At 37.7% G+C, this 20,742-nt stretch overlaps 1 protein-coding gene across 2 annotated transcripts in view; it reads right to left on the bottom strand.

Moving 5' to 3' along the window:
• The window catches only part of SLC16A7 (solute carrier family 16 member 7), a 130,996-nt gene that overhangs the window by 91,478 nt on the left and 18,776 nt on the right, over positions 1-20,742 (bottom strand). Inside the window, exon 1 of one of the 2 annotated variants that reach the window (XM_036456382.2) lies at positions 19,964-20,005. The exons of the other annotated variant lie outside the window; for it this stretch is intronic. The gene's annotated coding sequence lies outside the window, so the exon portion shown is untranslated. Of the gene's footprint in view, positions 1-19,963; positions 20,006-20,742 lie in introns of those variants that run through there. 2 annotated transcript variants of the gene reach the window in all.

The following is a 20,742-nucleotide window of genomic DNA, read 5'->3' as shown; positions in this document are numbered from 1 at the left end:
AATAAGGATAATAATACCAACCACCACCACGGGTTAGTGAGCAATAAATGCAAACAAAACACAGAATACACTACCTTTGTGAAGTTAGTGAGCTATGAAACTTAAGTATTTAATTTTTTATTATTACCATCGTGTATCAGCTTTTGTATTAAGAGCGGGGGGGGGGGGGGGGGGGGGGGGGAGAAGGTGAATGAGACACATGTAATATTAGAGATTAAACTCTATTGCTAAATATTAAGTAACCATATCATTCTTATTTTAACTCTTACCACAAAAATAAACATACTATATAATAAAAAGGTAATATGTAAATTGACTGTCATTCCAACACACAAGATGACCGTCCCCATGTGGACACAAGATGGCTATCACAAAGATGGGCAGAAGGAGAGGGCAGTTAGGGGTGACTGGGCCTACAAGGGAAGGCAATTAGGGGCGACCAGGCTTGCAGGGGAGGATAGTTAGGGGAAACCAGGCTGGCAGGGAAGCAGCTAGGCATCAACCAGGCTGCCAGCAGAGTGGTTAGGGGTAATCAGGCAGGTAGGTAGGTAGGCAAGCATTTGGGAGCGAGCAGTCCAGGATTGTGAGAGGGATGTCCAACTGACCCTTTATGTGGGGTCGGCCCAAATGGGCAGTCAGACATCCCTGAGGGGTCCCAGATTGGACAGGGTGCAGGCTGGGCACCCTCTATATATAAATATATATATAAACATACTATATAATAAAAAGGTAATATGTAAATTGACTGTCATTCCAACAAACAAGATGACCGCCCCCATGTGGACACAAGATGGCTATCACAAAGATGGCCAGAAGGAGAGGGCGCACGCACACACACACACACACACACACACACACACACACACACACACCATGCACTAATTTCATGCACTGGGCCTCTAGTCTATAATATAATAATGTAACTTTTTCATCTGATATCATTAGTAGTCCACTAAGGTCTGGGGTATCTGTAATCTTCATGGCAGTCACACTGCACAAATTGAAGTTCCCCAAGTGCCACAGCTTCCCCAAAGCCCAAGAAAGTAGACTAGAGTAGTGTAGGGGTAGAATTGATAACAGCAAATATGAATAGTACAATGAAATATTAATCAAGAAGAATGTAAATATTAAATCAAGAATTTTGTAAAAGGTAAATCAAGTGCAAGAACATTGTAGCTTTTTTAGCATTTATTATACAAGGACCAAGAAAATGCAGTTTGAAATCTTGTCATATCCACCCCAAGAATGACAGCAGAATTATTATTCTTCAATACCACCAAGCAATACCTTGAAGTCAGGTATATTATTAACAGCATAATGGATTCTTCACCTTTAGGGAACTTTCATATAAACCCTTGTCTCTTTCCAATGCCCATGAACCCATAATCACAAGAGTTTCGTTCCACAGATCTCTCTTCAAACTCTTACTCCCCAAGTATGTCTCAGGCACTCACACATTGCCCAAAATATAGTTGTATTCAGTTGTTACCTGAATGAGTGCAACGTAAGTCCCAAAGTATACCTAAATTTAGAGGCTACCTGGGGTAAAACAGAAAAGTTACAGAGAGGCCTGCTCCTTTTGACATTTTACAAATCAAAAAGAAATATGCTGAGTTAACCTAGTTACACTGTAGTGGTTCGTTCTTACAGGGGCATTGGGGGTGGGAGAATTGTTCCTCAGGGGATACTTGGATTTGCTACTAACTTTTGCTGGATATAGTCTGTGCCTGGGCTCTGTTTAATCGAGGTAGGACTTGGCACTCATTCACTCACTCCTGGGGTAATGCCAGTGCAAGATTAAAATTTCCATGATCCTGAAAATGAGTGCCTCCTTAAAATGCTGTGCCCTGGCTGCCCCCCTGGCCTCGCCTCAGAGGCCAGAGATGCAGCTAAACATCCCCACAAAAGAACTGACCCAGTTCCAGGTATCAGTAAGGCTGAGGTTGGGGAATCCTGGCTAGTGCAGAGAATCTAAAGAAAAGCTGGGCTGGGAACTCCTACCCTTTCCACTTTAAGTTACAAATTTAAAATCACACGTATGTTAAATGTGTCTAAAAGTGAAATAATACCACATGCTAGCATTTAGGTTTAAGCTATTCTATTCCTATTCACATACGTAGCTTACATTGAAGTTAAATTAACCTGACCCTCTTTCCTGGCCTCAGTCTTCCCTCTGCTGCTGCCACTCACGCATCCCGCCTACCTTTAAGGTCCAGATGCAAAGATACCTTGTAGTTGACAATTTTCCCATAAAAAAATGTAGCCCCTTCCTTCTCAGACTTCTTTCTTTCCTTCATGGTCCTTATTATACAAGTCATTTACTTACTTATTTAACTCACCCCATCCCCACTCCTCAACACAAACATGCACACAAATACACAATACTAATTTAGCTTCCTATGGCCATAGGCCAGGCTTTCTTTACTGATTTCAGAGAAGGAGGAAGGGAGAGGGAGAAAAGGAGAAACATTGATTGGTTGCCTCCTGCATGCCCCCTACTGGAGGTCAAGCCCACAGCGTGGGCATGTGTCCTGGCCAGGAAAGGAACTTGCAACCTCTCCTTGCATGGGAGGATCCTCAAGCAAGCCACACCAGTAAGACTCAAGTTTTCTTTATATTTACTTTCCCAGCCACCTGAATGGAGAACAGTGCTTTGAACATGTAAAGTGCTCAATATGTTTTAAATAGATCAGTGAAGCAAGAATCCTATACAATAAAAGCCTAATATGCTAAGTATCCAATTGTCTGATCAGCTGTTCAACCAATCAAAGCGTAATATGCTAATGATATGCTAAGGCCGCTCCCTATGATGTGCACTGACCACCGGGGGGCAGACGCTCTGACCAATAGGTTAGCTTGCTGCTGGGGTCCAGCTGATCAGGACTGAGCTCTCCTGTGGTCCCTTGCCAGCTGGCCTATCTCCCGCATCCCTTTCTAGCCCTGATTGTGCACTGGTGGAGTCCCTCAGCATGGCCTGTGCCCTTGTGCAATCTGGGACCTCTCATGGGATACAGAGAGCCAATTTCAACCCAACTGCAGAACGACCAGTAGCTATGATAGGCACTTACTATTAGGGGACAGATGCTCAATGCAGGAGCTGCTCCTTGGTGGTCAGTGCACTGGCACAGGGGGAGCGCCACTCGGCTAGAAGCCGGGCTCACAGCTGATGAGTGCAGTGGTGGTAGCGGGAGCCTAAGCCATCAGTCAGACATCCCCCGAGGGTTCCTGGATTGCAAGAGGGCACAGGCTGAGCAGAAGGACTCCCCCAAAGGGCACAAATTTCATGCACTGGGCCTCTAATACATAATAATACATAACAGACAGCATGAACCATAATATTTCCTGGTGGATATCAAAATCTAAATATAATATTGTATTATTAGGCCTTATTAAACTGGTACCAATTTTTTGTTCCTGGCAAATGTCTCCATCTATTTCAAGTCTGATATCCCAGAATTCTTTTGCAGGTAACTAACTTGACACTTTGCTATAAATAAAAGTTAAAAAATTGAATGTATTTCCCCCCAAAAGGCCTATTCTAACAGCAAAATATCTTTGAGCCTAAATTCAAGAAGCTATGAGCCTAAAGAAGAAAATAAATCTAATTCTTAATAACAATTGAAGAAACAGCTTTGTAGTAAGTCAAACTCTCCAGGAAGCCAAATAGATGCAGCCTGAAAGCACATTTCCATTAATCTCTATCTCACCCTTGACCTTAAAACTATTCTGATACATTTCTAATTTTGAAGTTAGCCAAGAATAAACTAAGACAATCTGTCATTAATATCTATCTATAACACAACTCTTTTACTTTAAAAAAAAAAAAATCTTCATACAGGCAAATTTTCCAGCTGATTTGTCCTTGAAACAAATGTAATATATCTTATGTTTCTGATATGTAACTTGAAAAAAGAAACAAAAGGCTTTCCCCCTATAGACACTATGAAATTGCTGGTTTTAATCACTTAATCTTCTTATCAGAAAATCTGATTAACCTTTAACTAGTACCTGAAAAGATTAAATACCAATCTTACAAGTTTATTATGAAACAGTTATTGTTAACAAATGACTATTGAAAATTAAATGCACATATAGTCCAAGATAACTTTGAAAGCTTGAAGTCACAAAGTTACTGTGTTAGGTTTTCTTGGGGTGCTGTTTGATTCTCTGACAAATAAGAATAGTTTTAATTGTTTGGCCCATAAACATTAGTTGGGAGAGCAGAGCAGCTGACTCATTCTGAGCATCCAGTATGAGCCAAGTAATTTCCACGTTTGCTTCATTCAACACTTGTAAAATCCCTGCTTCATTTAATTGTAAAAACCCACCTTTTGCAGAAGAAGAAATGGCCTCGTGAGGTTTAGCAAGTTGCCAATATTCACCCCACTGGTATACAGTTTTTCTACAAGCATGATCATCCAGCTATCAAACGACTACTATCCACAAAATGTTCCAAATTATATTTAACCTATGAAAGGCAGAAAATCTGTTCATATTTTAAGAGTGTTCCACTAGTGGACTAATATATGCAACTTGATCTTAAACTATATAATAATGTTCAAGTTCAATCAAGGAATATGAGCTTCCCAAAGAGGAAATGCACTACACCAAGGAGTGTGACCAACATAGGAAGCCATCATTGTGCTGGATTTTCAGTGGTGTACACAAAGAGAAGGGAGTTACCACAATTCCCACAGTGCTAATCCAGTTCTCAATCTCTGTATCTTGTTCCAACTGATGATTTTTGGCCTACTTACAGTATATAAGGCACTTTAGTGGTATTACGTAGCATAAAAAGATGTAAACATGTTTGTTTGGCCAAAACCGGTTTGGCTCAGTGGATAGAGCCTTAGCCTGCAGACTTAAAGGTCCCAGGTTTGATTCCGGTCAAGGGCATTTACCTTGGTTGTGGGCACATCCTCAGTAGGGGGTGTGCAAGAGGCAGCTGGTCGATGATTCTCTCTCATCGGCGTTTCTAACTCTCTATCTCTCTCTTCCTCTCTGTAAAAAATCAATAAAATATATATATTTTTTAAAATACATGTTTGTCTTTTTCAAAAAAAGTTTGCATGCAATACATAAAAAATTTTAAAATAAAAATAACACATAAGTTCCAAAATTCTTATTCAATCAGTGAGTGCTATGAAAATTCAAAAGAAGTAACAGATTATGCTAGCTGAAGTCATCGGGATTGGCATTGTTAAAAGAATGGGATTTGAGCTGCCTTTGAAGGACAAGCTACAGATTAATAGGTACAAACTATAAGAAAGTATATACTAAAATTGAGAGATCAAATGTTTGGACACAGAAAGGCACAAAGCATATTTGGGGAATGAACTAAATATGAAGTTTAAGACACACCGGCACAGGCACACATTCTTAAACTCTCTGTAGCAGATTTTTAAAGCAATGACAAAAATATTGCCACCCAATTCCACTTAAAAGTTGCTGTTAATAACAATTTTTTGTTTTTGTTTTATTACTTATGAGTAGATCATTTTTGTAGTTTGATGTATAACATGTATACTGGCCATAATATACTATTTTAAACAAATATAAGAAAGCATATCATCTTAATAGACAAATAGCTTTCAAATTTAAAAACAAAACAAAAAAACAAAAAAAACTGAGTTATAATTTTGAGAAAACTTAGTTCTCCCAATACTATTCTACTATTTCTGGCAGAAATGGAGACAGATAGTTAGATAAAAAATGCTATGGACCTGTTTGTCTATCCCCCAAATTCATATGAAGCTCTAATCTGAAAGTGACATTAGGAGGTGGGGCCTGTGTAGGTAACTGGATTTATATAAATGAGAGAAGTGGGGTTCTCATGAAAGGATCGGTGCCCTTCTAAGACATTAGAGAACTTTGTCTCACATGCCCACCACTTCTCATCCTATAAAGATGCAGAAAGAAGGTGGCTGTCTACAAACCAGGAAAAGGCTCTCACCCAAAATCAAATTAGTAGGAACCTTGATCTTGAAATCCCCGCTCTCCAGATATGTGAGAAATAAATGCTTGCTGTTGGAGACACCAGTTTGTGGTATCCTATATAATAAAAGCCTAATATGCTAAAGTGTCTGGTCATCTGTTCAACCAATCAAACTGTAATTTGTTAATGTTATGCTAAGGCCACTCAACCACTCACTATGAACTATGACATGCACTAACCACCAGGGGGCAGATGCTCTAACCGGTAAGGTAGCTTGCTGCTGGGATCCGGTCAATCAGGACTGAACCAGATGGGCCAGACACACCCTGGAGACCTCCTGTAGTTCCTTCCTGGCTGGCCAACTTTCCTCAACCCTTCCCAACCCCAATCATTCACCATTGGGGTCCCTTTGCCTGGTCTGCACTCTCTCTCAATCCAGGACCCCTTGGGGGATGTCATAGAGCAGGCCAGCACAAGGGACCCCTCTGGTGCATGAATTAGTGCACTGAGCCTCTAGTTTTGTTATAATAGCCCAGGTGAACTAAGATAGATAAATACAGTAGGTAAATAGATAGATCAACTAACAAATAAATTGACCTTCAAGAAGACTTAGAAATATGAAGACAGAGACTAGTCTTATGAGAATCAATGTAGTGTTAAGAAATTATTTCTATCTCTAATCTATGGGTGGGAAAATTTAATCTGAATGCTGGGTGGGACACTATTAATTGATTAATTTAATTTGTCAGTAATTGAGGACCTACCATATGATAGGCCCTAAGCTAACATGCCCACACATACACACATACACACACACACACACACACACACACACACACACACACACACAGGCCCTCTAGTGATAAGTAAAAATCGGCAGTTTTGCAGAGACACACATATATAGAAAATTGCATGATAACACAGTTTACATAAGAAATGGATATGTATCTATCTTTTGGTTCATCAGTTCATCAGATAGATACAGAGACAGTAAAGCAACAAGCAGATTGTCAAATTTCAGCGGGGAGGGGAGGAGGAACTGGGGGAGATAATAGATCAACTGAAGGACTTGTATACATGCATATAAGTACAACCAATGGACATAAAGCTCTGGGGAGGGAGGGGATATATGGGAGGGAGGGAGGGGGGGAAAAATCAATAAAATATGTAAAAATAAATAAATTAATTAATTAATTAAAATCATTAAAAAAAATGAAAAAAAAGAAAGAAATGGATATGTACTTTGTACAGCACCACAAGAAACTTAAAATTGTGGTCCATCAAATTTATATACTCCTGAAAGAATTCATTTAAATGTTCCTAGTTAAATGCAAAAGAAATTAATGGATTTTTTTTTTTTTCATCATTGAGGTTGTGACATAATGCCACAGGAAATTATTTCTGGTTTAATTCACCAATCGTGCATAAACTCTCTTGGGTTCCAGGTCAATGTATGAAACAGAGCCTGGTGTAAGTGATATGAGACCTATAGGGAACTGCAAGACTGGCTTCATTTCTAATGAGGGGAATTTTTATTTACAAGGCAACTCAGCTGTGAAACTAAAGTAATAACATGAATTAATTTATACAGTCTGAATTTAAAGGTCGAGTTACTTTTTAACAACTTCTCTCCATGTTCTTGAGAGTAGGAAAAAAAAGCTATATTAATTAATATTTGTAAATGTTTTAAGAACAAAGTGTCTTATTGGTACATGATGAACTCCTACGCAATATACTTTCAGATGGAAAGTTTAAATTGATTTTATTCAGTGGCAAAGAAATTAAAACTGTCCTGATTATACAATCTGTATCCTCTTTGTTTTCAGCACAAAGTTTAATTTCCCGTTACTCAATCTGACCAAGATGTCACACGCTGTGAGCAGGAAAGTGTGGAGGCAACATAATTAAAGGAAAAATTAGTAGAAACTTTTATTTGAGAGTTCTTCTGATTCAAGAGTACATTGTAACACATTTATATATTATTAATTAATATATTCATTTCTGTGATAGGACTGGTTGCTGGCAAGGAGTGAGAAGAATCTAGAACTTGAATTCAGGACTCTTGTTTGAGTCTGGCTCTACGCTGTATTTTTGTGACTAAGTTTCACCAAAAATCACTGAGCCTCATTATGTTCATCTGTAAAGTAGAGGTTTGTTGCAATGGTCTACACCTCACTGAAATGATGAGATGAATCCATGCAAGTACTATGTTCATTGTAAAAGACTATACAAATAAAAAACTTTTATCACTTTTAAAAAATTATTATCACTGGTTTAAAAGGCAATTCCATTTTTAATTTCTTAGAGGAAACTCCATACTGTTTTCCACAGCGGCTGCATCAGTCTGCATTCCCACCAACAGTGCACAAGGGTTTGTTTCCTTTTCTCCACATCCTCATCAACACTTTTGTGTTAACTGATGATAGCCATTCAAGCAGGTATGAGGTGATATCTCGTTGTGGTTTTATTTTTGTGTGTTTCTCTAATCAATCTATTGATTTTAGGCAGACAAAAAAAGGGAGGAAGGGAAAGGAAAGAAGGGAGAGACAAAGAGATGGGGGGAAGGAGAGACCAATTTGTTGTTCTCCTTTTACTTATGCATTCATTAGTTGATTCTTATAGGTGCTCTGACTCGGAATCAAACCTGCAAACTTGATATATCGGGATGATGCTCTAACCAACTGAGCTACCCCACCAGGGCTCATAGTGTTTTAGTTTGCATTTCTCTGATGTTTTTAGTGATGTTGAGCATCTTTACATGTGTCTACTGGCCATCTGTATGTCCTCTTTGAAAAGTGTCTATTCATGTCCTTTGCCCATTGTTTAATTGAATTGTTTTTTGGTGTTGAGTTTTATAAGTTCTTTATAACTTAGATATTAATCCCTCATCAGACAGATATATCATTGATATATATATTCTCCCATTCAATGGATTGTCTTTGTATTTTCTTTCCTTTGCTGTGCAAAAACTTTTAGTTTGATATAGTCCCGTTTGTTTCCCTTACATTAAGGAGATATGTCAGGAAAAATATTGTTATGAGAAATGTCTGAGATCTTACTGCCTATGTTCTCTTCTAGGATTTATATGGTTTTGAGTCTTACACTTTAAGTCTTTAATTCATCTTGATTTTCTTCTTGTATATGGTCTGAGAGGTGAGCTCAATGATTCCATTTCTGGGAATATATCGGAAAAAAAACGAAACACTAATTTGAGAAGACTATATGCACCCCTATGTTCATTGCAGTGCTGTTTACAATAGCCAAGTTCTGGAAGCAGCCCAAGAGTCCGTCGGTGGATGGGTGGATAAAAAAGTGGTACGATTAAGCAGTTACTTTTATTTACTCATTTTTAAGTTACAAAGGACTTGGAAATAACCCAGTACAGAAACTGGATGTACTGATTTGTGGGGGTTAGGCTTAAGTATTGACCCTCACTTCAAAGTCACAAAACAAAAACAACCAAAAGTAAAGAAATAAAACTTCAGACACTTAAAAGGAATGCAGCCGAAACGGGTTTGGCTCAGTGGTTAGAGCATCGGTCTGCAGACTGAAAGGTCCCGGGTTCGATTCCGGTCAAGGGCATGTACCTTGGTTGCAGGCACATCCCCAGTAGGGGTGTGCAAGAGGCAGCTGATCAATGATTCTCTCTCATTGTTTCTAACTCTCTATCCCTCTCTCTTCCTCTCTGTAAAAAATCAATAAAAATATATTTAAAAAAAACAAACAAACAAAAAATTGGGACTTTAAAAAATAAATAAATAAATAAAATAAATAAAAGGAATGCAGAGAAAATAATTCCTGGAAATACTAAAGATCTTTCTAGCATTATTTAAAATAAGACGCCGTAAAATGCTCATGATTCTACTTTTATAATTTATAACTATACCTAGTAATATATTCTGCTTTTACCTGCTTTATGCTATGTTCACATAATACAATGTTTCACACAACAGACTGTCAATAAGTATATGATAAATTAAAATAGGAAATATTTCAGCTGTGAAGTGTTACACATAATATAGCTCACCCTATGTACATTTTTAAAAATTGGTCTCTAGGTAAAAATTCTATCATTCCAGTATATTTTCATATAAAGAAAATTATATTGAATGTTTCAGCAACTTGATGCAGACGTATTGTTTTGTTTCTACTTCTCCAGTTTATAGTAGTCATATTTGCTATTACCTTTCTTTCTTTCAATTTGCATCTCACTGGTGATGAAGGCACATACCTAGGAAAACATGCTTGCATCACATCATCCTAACCTCTGGCCACAGCCAATTAGATCAGGTGCTACATTAAGTGAGGGGGGGGGGGGAAATAACTACTATTTATTGAGTAATTGCTATACCCAAAGCATCATTCTTATTTTTTACTTTCCATAAATAGTTTATTTATTGCTCAACACAACTATGAGGTAGTATTATTATTATCATCCCCATTTGGAGAAGAAGCTTAAGAAAGTGTCCCAAGAACACAAGATTCAGGACTCAAATTCAATTCCAGACAGTCCAGCAGAACCTGAGCTCTAACATTACTGCACACCGGCCTTAAATACTGCCTACCACCTTAGTACCATCTTTAGTTGAGGCTAAGATGATTTCTTATCTATCTCAAGAATTTGAAGTCTCCATACAGAGATTGAGTCCATTGGACTATGTTGGATACTAGAAGTGTGAAGCCATTGAGCACTGCAACAACATGGATAATTGGTAAGCCCTGGGGAAAACCAGCCCTGGAATACCATTCCAGCAAGATCTGGTCATACTTCCTGAAATTAGGCTCCGAGAAAATTCTCTGTATTTACAATTACTGAATTTATTGCTTTAGTTAATTGTGAAAGCCCCTGTCCTTGATAGTATAAAAATCCCTCCATTGAGAGCAACTAAGAATTGTACATAAAATATAAAACGTAGCTGAAACCGGTTTGGCTCAGTGGTAGAGCACTGGTCTGTGGACTGAAAGGTCCCAGGTTCGATTCTGGTCAAGGGCATGTACTTTGGTTGCGGGCACATCCCCGGTAGCGGGTGTCCAAGAGGCAGCTGGTCGATGTTTCTCTCTCATCGACGTTTCTAGCTCTCTATCTCTCTCCCTTCCTCTCTGTGAAAAATCAATGAAATATATTTAAAAATATATATATATATATATATATATATAACATAGATAGAAAAAAAATAAACAGTAAATGGAAAGAAATGTCCAGATTATAAAACTAACTGAAAGGGGAAATCACATGGTTAAGAGGAGTACTTCATCCAGATGTCCTCTTGGAACATTTAGTGAACTCAGTGGACTTGGACTTGAAACTTCCCAGCCCAGGGGGTTTGCAGTAGATCAGAAGGCCCAAGGACAGCCGGAGACGGAAAGTCTATTAGGTGACATGCCTTCCTCTGACTCAATAAATCTGTATCATCATTGTACCAGAAACATATACACACAATATACTGTATCCAGCTGGCAATGGCAAAGAATTTGGTTTGACTCTAAACTTGGCACTAGGGAAGGGGAACAAAAATCATCACCTGAGGACTCATGACCAACTGATCCCTCACATGGCTTTGCAGCCAAATTTCATATTACCAAGATGGTTCAAACAACTGAAAACAGTTTACAGTGTTGGGTGATGTCCCAGGCCTTGACAGAAGGAAATTCTCTCAACTCGTTAATCCAGTTTAGCCTGAGCTTCAAATAATTCCCACATGATAAAGATCCAGGTAATGCTCATTTGTAAGGCAATATGAAGCAAGAAGCAGCAGAAACTACAGAGAATAGATTCAGGTCGATAAAAACATTAGATAGCAAAATTATCAGCCATAAAAATATAAATTAAATATGCTTGAAATAGAAAGGATGAAAAGTGATTAAAGAATCAGAGGCCATGAGAATTACAAGAACTAAACATTAAAAAAAATACAATAACACATGGTTACCCATATAAAACTTATTGGGAGAAAAAAAAACAACCTCTGCCCAATAAAGCAAATGAATAACAAATATAAAAATTCCAAAAGTGGCCAAGACCGGTTTGGCTCAATGGATGGAGCGTCGGCTTGGGGACTGAGGGGACCCGGATTCGATTCTGGTCAAGGGCATGTGCCTTGGTTGCGGGCATGTCCCCAGTAGGGGGTGTGCAAGAGGCAGCTGATCGATGACTCTCTCTCATCGATGTTTCTGGCTTTCTATCTCCCTTCCTCTCTGTACAAAATCAATAAAATATATTTTAAAAAAATTCCAAAAGTGATTAGCTATGAGGAAAGTAGGTGAGGACAAGGAGCTTAGAAAGGCAGGATGACTGTCAGTAAAGGGTGTTGGTGCCAGGACAGATGAATTAGTCAAGAAACAGAGAAAGCCAAGGAATATACAAACACACACATAACTTATTTTTTTTTAATTTCAAAACTGGCACTACCAATCAGTAGGGAAAAGCTGTTGCTCTAAGCCAACTGGTCATCCATAAAGCAAATATGACACCAGATTATCCCTTCACAACATGCAGAAAAACGATTACCGAATGAATCACTGTTCATGATAAAGCAAAGCTGTTGCTGAGCTATTCAACCCAATAGTCTGTAACCACATGAGGCAATTTAAATTTAAAGTTAAGTTAATTAAAATGAAATTTAAAAATGTAGCTCCTCGGTCACACTATTCACATTTCAAGTGCTCAATAGAAACATCTGCCTAGTGACTATCGTATTGAACAGTTCTCTATATGAAATATTTCCAACAGTGTAGCCTCTATTAGTGCTAAGAGATATTTGATACTATTTTTATGACCGAGGCATTGGGAAGGATGTATTGAGCAAGAAATAACAGAAAACAAACAAAAAATGAAAATAACTGATAGATTCAACTATTAAAATTCAGAACAATTTATCAAAAGATACTATATAGAAAATAAAAATTTAAAAAAACCTTCATCTGAAGGATGGCACTTGCAATATATATATATGCACAATATACAGGATATATAAAGAGTCTGTATAACCAATAAAAAAATAAACAATATTACAGAAAAATGGACTAAAAACATCAGATATTTCCTTCTATTTGATGACAGAAAAAGATAATTATAGTCTGATGGATTTTTATCAATATCCATGCTCTATTTTAAATCACTAAGAGTAAGAAGGGAAACAATCTATTTTTCAGACTGAAAGGAAGATTTATACTGGCTTACACAGCCACCCAGCAACAAATAAGTAGATGGATAATAATGTTTGATCATGTAATTAAGTAGATACTTCTAATGTTAGCTTATCCTTCATCAAAAGATAGTTTTCTAGTTCACCTAACAATTTATCTTTACCCTATTTCCAGCACAAAATAGGGTACTTGGAAAACTCAGTACATTTATGAAAACTTTTGTAGTATCTGATGGTGACTAAGGCATTAATTTTATATTCACTTATGAAGAATCAGAGAACACAAAGGTGTGTGTGAGTGGAGGGTGGAATTGAAAAAGTACATAAAGTTATAAACGTATAAAGAAATAGTGAAAATATAACTGAAATGAATAGTGACCTCAAAGCAGACAAATTGCACCCTTGAATTGGTGGTTATTATAATACTCTGCATACCACCCTCTTCTTTACCCAAAACAAGAATGGACAGGATAAAAGCAAATCACCTTCCAAGTTTCCATATAAAAAAAAAAGTTTTTGTATTTTAAAACAACTTTTTTATGTTCCTTACAATTTGAAATAAAACTACAGTCACACCATGATAACAAGTGATCTAATTTGCACTTAGTTTTGACCAAAGTCTAAGAGAAGCATTAAAAGTTTCTGACCTTTAACTTTGGCATATTATTTAAAAAATGATATTAAACAACTTCAAAATAATTTAAACTATAAATTAATATAATAAAATACCAAAGAGAAACATGTGACAGTTTGGGCAGTGTGAGTAATAGGACAATGGTTCTAGAGGTAGACTCAATTTCTCAGAAAGAAATACACAAGAGAGAATACTCTGTGTCAGGTCAAATATTACAGAAATATGACAATCACTAGCAATAATTAGGAAGAGTCTATACCACAAATTGGGATCCTAGCCCAACGGATGGAAAGTACATGGCAAGCTAGAAGTCACCACAGATGTGATCCACTCCAGGGCAGCATAACTTCAGTTCCTAGTCTGAGGTTCAACAATTCCTCTCCCAAAAAGAGATGGGAAAGCACATGGCAATGCCCCAGTTCTCAGAGGATTGCAGAGTCAAAGATTTCTACAATCAATAAACAGCATTTGGCCCTGGATGGTAATTCAATTGGTTAGAGTACCACACTGGGCCAAGTTTGCGTGTTCAATCCCCAGTCGGGGCACGTACAAAAATCAACTAAAGAATGCATAAGTGTAACATCAAATGGTCTGTCTCTCTCTCTCTCTCTCTCTCTCTCTCTCTCTCTCTCTCTCTCTCTCTCACACACATCCTCTCATCTTTCCCTCTTTTTTTTAAATAAATAAAAAAATATTTTTTAAAGTATCAGCATGTGAACCCAAGCATAAGGTAGCCCTAATGGGGTTGGGAAACTCAAGCTCATGAATGCAGGCATGAACTCCCATTGTAAGAGAAAAAGTGTCTAGATTTGCTAGAACAGCAGTGGAGACCCATAGGTCAGTCAAAGTACATCAGGTCTTGAATCAGATTTGTTGTTGAGAAACATTGCTAAAAGCTAACATTTGCAATTGTCAGTATGGGGAACCCCATTCCAGCTTAGCCTTGCTACTTCCTAGGATCCTAGGCAGAGACTGTTAAATATATGCTTTGCTTTTATTCTGAATGGCCTGCCAAACCACATTATATGTGGGCTGCATTTGTAAGTACAATCAGTGAGCCAACTTTGCACAGCTAAATAAAGCAGACAAAAGGTCATAAACCCAGATTCTGGTATGAAGGGTAATCTTTAAAAGATATTATAAATAATAAAAACTATAAATATTTCTCCCAGTTTGGAGGGGGTGAACTTTCATGCATAATTTTATGTTCCTAATTAACAACTCCATATGGTTCCCTTTTGAGGTATATCCTTATAGTGCACTTGTTTTCTCTTCCTCACAAATGTGTGCCTCTTATCCCAATTTCCTATTTTCTATTCCTTTCTGATTCTATTGTGCTGTCACAGGAGTAAAAATACAGATGTCATTCTTTTTGCAAAACCAAACCAGGAACAGAAAGTTATTAGAAGGGCCTTAGTCATAGACTTTCCAGACTAATAAAAATGCCAAGAGAAATGTTATAATTTTGTGACATAATGTGGCAAAAACTGTTCTAAACCCATAGGTAGAGCCATTTGTTTGATACCTGCCTCCTTAATATTAACTCTAATGCAGACCAAATTGTGCTGCCTTCATATGCAATATTTCATAAACATAACTCACTATAAGTTGAACTATTATACTTTTTCAGAGAAAATGGTTTATATAAGGCAGTAGATAATTTCTAAATTGATCTGTTTTGCTTTGCCCATAAAATACCAACAATTAATCTATAACACAGAGTTCTCGAAGTTGGCAAAACTTAACACGATTAATCAAAAGCTTTTTCATAGGTAGAGATCTAAGGTAGCAAGAAATCAAAATCCACATTTCCCAAAGTGTGGTATGCATACCCCCAGGGGTACGGGAAGAGTTTGGTGGGGGTACGCGTTGCACCGGAGTTTGGTGGGGATATACACTGCACTGTGCTTAGCTGCGCCTAATTCTACGTTTTCATTAGTACAAGGGGTACTCTACATTACGAAAATTATAGAAGGGGTACACATATGTCAAAAGTTTGGGAAACACTGCCTTAAGGAGTTGGGGAGGAGAAACCAGTACAAACCTGTTAACAGACCTCAGCTGCAGAGCTAAAGTGTTGTCAGGCAGTTCTGTAGGACCCTGACCAGTTCAGATGTGAAGAGTAAGATGTGTTACAATTTGGCACTTATTGTCTAATTTCAATCATTAGCTCTATTAATTACTAACTTGGTGAGTCACTGAATGTCATAGAGCCTTGTTCTTATTTCTGTAAATAGTAGTGACGGTACTTAGCTCATGTGTATGAAATAAACAAGATAACACATGGAAAGTGCCTGAGATAGTAGGCACTCAATAAGTGCAAGTCATCCTAATAACATCACTATAAATTGATTGTTTTGAGCAGATGTTCCATCCTTTCATCAGCCTAGTAGCTCTTCCCCTTGCACATATGCCAACATAGCCACCAGCTGAGTTCATGATATCATACAACCTGAATGGCCACCATGTGATGTGTACAAGGCTACTTTCACTAGAGCCGTGAATAGAAATAGAATCCTTGGAATCTGTCTACAGGGAGCCAAGATCTGCTGTTCTAATATGAATGTTGCCAATTCATAGTTTAATTAAAAATACAGCCCTGGTCAGTGTGGCTCAGTTGGTTGAGTGTGGTTGCGTGTTCCTAAAGGTCACCAGTTCAGTTTGATTCCCAGTAGGGGCACATGCCCAGGTTGTGGGGTTTGGTCCCATTTAGAGCTGTGTATCGAGGCAACCAATCAATGTTTCTCTCTCTCAGCAATGTTTCTCTCTGTCTCTCTCCCTGTCCCTTCCTCTTTCTAAAACCAATTAAAAAAACAACACACATTTAAAACAGTAAAGAATACAATTCATAGGCACTTTCCCTCCCAGGCTAATCTATATTAATAAAAGGGTAATATGCTAATTAGACCAGGAGACCTTCCAGACAAAGCCATGGTGGCTGGGCAGAGACAGAGGTGGTTAGGGGTGATAAAGCCAGGAGGGGGGCAGTTAGGGGCGATCTGACTGGCAGGGGTGGGCAGTTGGGGGTGAGCAGGCCGGGAGTTAGGAGTGAGGGGTCCTGGACTGCAAGAAAGATGTCAAACTGCTGGCTTAGACCCAATCCCCAAAAGGATTGAGTCTAAGCCAACAAGTGGATACCCCCTGACGGGTCCCAGACTATGAAAGGGCACAGGCCAGGCTGAGGGACACACTCCCCTTCCCCTTCACTCCCTTCTCCAGTGCAACGAGTTCCTAGTACTAAAATAAACTAACAAATGAGGATGGGGGAAAATATGAGCTGCTTGTTGATGAGTTCACTGTGTGCAGGCAAACCTTCTCACTAAGACTGGATAATCACTTTTCATAGATTCAGCAGCATAACACTAAGTGAAATACTGGGCTAACCAACCTCTAAGTTCCTTGGAGTATGATTCAATTTGTATGGACAGATTGTGTAAGATCCATGATATTAAACCTTCGAATATAAAACTTAAATTTTCCTTTGTTTGAATCTTACCAATCTGAAAATAAAAAGGGTATATCTTGTAAGTCACATTTTGTAAAGGCTAAATGTTTATTTTTTTTAGATATTTTTATTGTTTTTTTATGGAGAGGAAGAGAGAAGGATAGAGAGTTAGAAACATCGATGAGAGAGAAACATCAATCAGCTGCCTCTTGCACACCCACTATTGAGGACGTGCCCACAACCAAGGTACATGCCCTTGACCAGAATCAAACCTGGGACCTTTCAGTCAGCAGGCCAACGCTCTATCCACTGAGCCAAACCGTTTTTGGCAAAGGTTACCTTCTCTGATATGCATTATAAAACACCTGAGAATATGTTGCATGTTTAAAACTCTGAAAATGAAATCTGAATTAGTTACTCTTTAAGCACATTGAGGGCTTTATGAATAATACTTTCAAAAGTCTGTTTGGTTTTAAACACAAAGTTCTTTCCTCAAGACTAAGGTTGCAAATGGTGTTTCATAAAATTCTGTTCATAAAAAGGGCATCTGTAATCAAATAAGTGTGAAAAATTATGAACTTAGGCATTTCCTGAATAGCTGTAGGTTGGAAGCTAGTGCCTGTCCAAAGCCAAGTAAAATATTATGAGTATATTAAAAACTAGAGGCCCAATGCATGAAATTCATGCAAGAGTAGGTCTTTGCAGCTGCGGCTTCATCCAGAAGGTCGTCCCGCTGTTCTACCGTTAGGTCAGTTTGCATATTTTGCTTTTATTATAGATGATGAATGAGAGGGTGCATATATTTAATAAGAAGAAACCATTTTGCCAAAACTGCTTTGGTTCAATGGATAGAGCATTGGCTTGGGGACTGAAGGGTCCCGGGTTCAATCCAGTAGGGAGTGTGCAAGAGGCAGCTGATTGATGACTCTCTCTCATCGATGTTTCTAACTCTCTATCTCTCTCCCTTCCTCTCTGTACAAAATCAATAAAATATATTTTTAAAAAAAGAAGAAACCATTTTGCCTTTATAAATCTTAAGAGTGTGCACTAATTTAAGTAATATATTCCCATGATTGAAGATGTGAAGAATAGAGCAATAATATATGCAGATTAATTTTTCATCCCATAGGTAATTTCATCCTTACACTCTATATTAACTCAAAATATTATGTATTAGAAAAAATAAATACATTAATTATTTAATAAAGTTAGCCAGCCACTTCTGCAAAGATTGTACTTATGCCACAACATATAACAATTAAAATCTATAAAATCTCACTCCTTTGAAGTAAATTCTCAAGCAGAATATGGCTTTTAACTGAGTAATGATACTAGGAAATATGTTATTAAATGTAACAGGAGAAATTAGTTTGAGATACCATTTAAGTAATTAATGTTAGGAAAACTGTGGAAATAAATACATGTTTTAGCTCTCTTCATATAAGGGGCTTATTTTGGAAATGCTAAAATTCCTCTAATTTCCATGGACAATACTTTTCTCCATAATAAAAGTTACTCAGTTCCCCCTTCCTTATTCTATTGAACATTACAAAACTTTTTTGCCCTTACAAAACTAAAATAGCCCACCTGGTGCATCCACCTATGAATCAGGTCATGGCACTTGCCCAGGTATTGGGCTTGATTCTCAGGACTGTGTGTGCAGGAGGCAGCTGATCAATGATTCTCTCTCATCATTGATGTTTCTGTCTCTCTCTCTCCTGCTCCCTTCCTCTCTGAAATCAATAAAAATATATTTTTAAAAATTATAAAATAGGAAAAACTAAGAGTTTACTTATAGAGGATAAATGCTAATTTAGACACTCTTAGTGTTCTACTAGAATGTCTGATTGCATGGCAAATTATTTCTGTAGTTTATTTTTATTTTTTTTTACCGTGTTTCCCCGAAAATAAGACCTAGCACATGGAAAGATAACAAGACATCCCCTGAAAATAAGACCTAGCACCACTTTGGGAGAAAAAAGTAATATAAGACACTGTCTTATTTTCAAGGAAATAGGGTAGTTCTGTTCAAAGTAAATAATAAATGTTTTGGTCAGGAGCAAAAGAGAGAATTCGCATAAAATGATGTTTTTTTGAGTACTATAGAGTGCTTCTACCTTTAATAAGTACATTAATGTGTGCCTCCAATTTTGACAAGCAAAATGCTGTACAATGAAATCCCTACTCTATGTATTTATGTCTAAAGGTCACAAGCTAGGGTGGCAAAGCTACCAGCCAGTTACTGCAAGCATCATGCTGCTGCTTGCTCTTTATGTTTTTCTTTGTTAGTCTGGCTTTTGGCAACTATTAGGCTCCCATGACTATCATTTGTAGTTTCCCCTTCCAGTAAAACTGAAGGGCATTTTAGGGAATAGTCACCAGGTCCTGGCCAGAGTCAATGCCAAGATTCAACAGAGTCAAATCATGGAGCAAGAACCAGGCCAGGGTCCAAGATGAGGCAATAAGTAGGCTCCAACAGACTCATCTTTTCAGACTCTCTGGTACTTAAGAGTTGACAGGATAAATCCACGTCTGATGAACAAGATGAAGTCCAGAAAAAAGCAAGTCTTTATGTTGATCAGGATACTGTTTCAGAAACAGAGCAAAGGCAGATTTCTGGAGCAATGGCAGCACCATTCATGACACTCAAGAACAGGAGTACAGAGCGAAGATAAGAATGCCTGGCAACTTTGCTGGATCGTGATTGGCATAACTGTGTGATACACAGTGTACTTGTTTCACAGAGACAGCAAGCTCAGCATCTGAATGTCTGCCAATCTTGGCACACAATTCTCTCCGCATACCTGTTATCAATTGTATCAGGAAATTCCTCTTACAAACAATTGTAAAGAGAATAAAAAAAGATGAAAAATCAATGTCAAATGAAAGCAGAGAAAGTTTTTATTAGTGATCACTGGCATATTTGAAAAAAATTATACTGAAAAACTGAAAAATGTATGTGGTTGTGGGTTTTTCTTTTCAGATTTCTAGGAATTTGAGAGACTTCTCAGGAATATAAAAGGGAGGTGGCTCTACAGGCAAAATAATGTATGATTTTTTTTTAAGTTTAATTCTCTAATGAAATAAAGTTACAGAACATGGCACTTCAACCACCTTATATTATTCTGATGCCTTGTAATAAAATAAAGGGCACATCAAAATCACTACCTTTAAATCATTAATAACTTCATTACAAAAGATGGTCCTTTTCAGGAGACAAAATATTCGCGTAAAAAACTTTTCTCACCCCAATAGACAATCCTGCAATATTGTGTTTGTTAATATCAGGACTAATAACCTTCAGTAGAATTGCTGGTCAGAATCCTAGTATGTTTTCAACTTCATTCTCTATTTCCACTTTTGTGAAAGACGCCCCAGGAACAAGAAAACCTAATTTGCAAAACTTAGCTTTGTTTGAATTATTGGCCTTAGACCATTGGCTTTGGCAAACTGCAGCTTATATATTATACATCGCCTTATAAATAAATAGATGGTCTATGCTCATAATCTGTCTATAAAAGTATTCAGTTCACAATGGAGCTTTTAGTAAAGGGTAAAGAGGATCATAGAAATGGAAGCAGAT

Source organism: Pipistrellus kuhlii, unplaced genomic scaffold (genome assembly GCF_014108245.1).
Source record: "Pipistrellus kuhlii isolate mPipKuh1 unplaced genomic scaffold, mPipKuh1.p scaffold_m20_p_3, whole genome shotgun sequence".
In the NCBI taxonomy this organism is placed as follows: Eukaryota; Metazoa; Chordata; class Mammalia; order Chiroptera; family Vespertilionidae; genus Pipistrellus; species Pipistrellus kuhlii.
The sequence above is the reverse complement of the archived record's forward strand: the minus strand, read 5'-3'. Positions and strand labels throughout refer to the sequence as shown.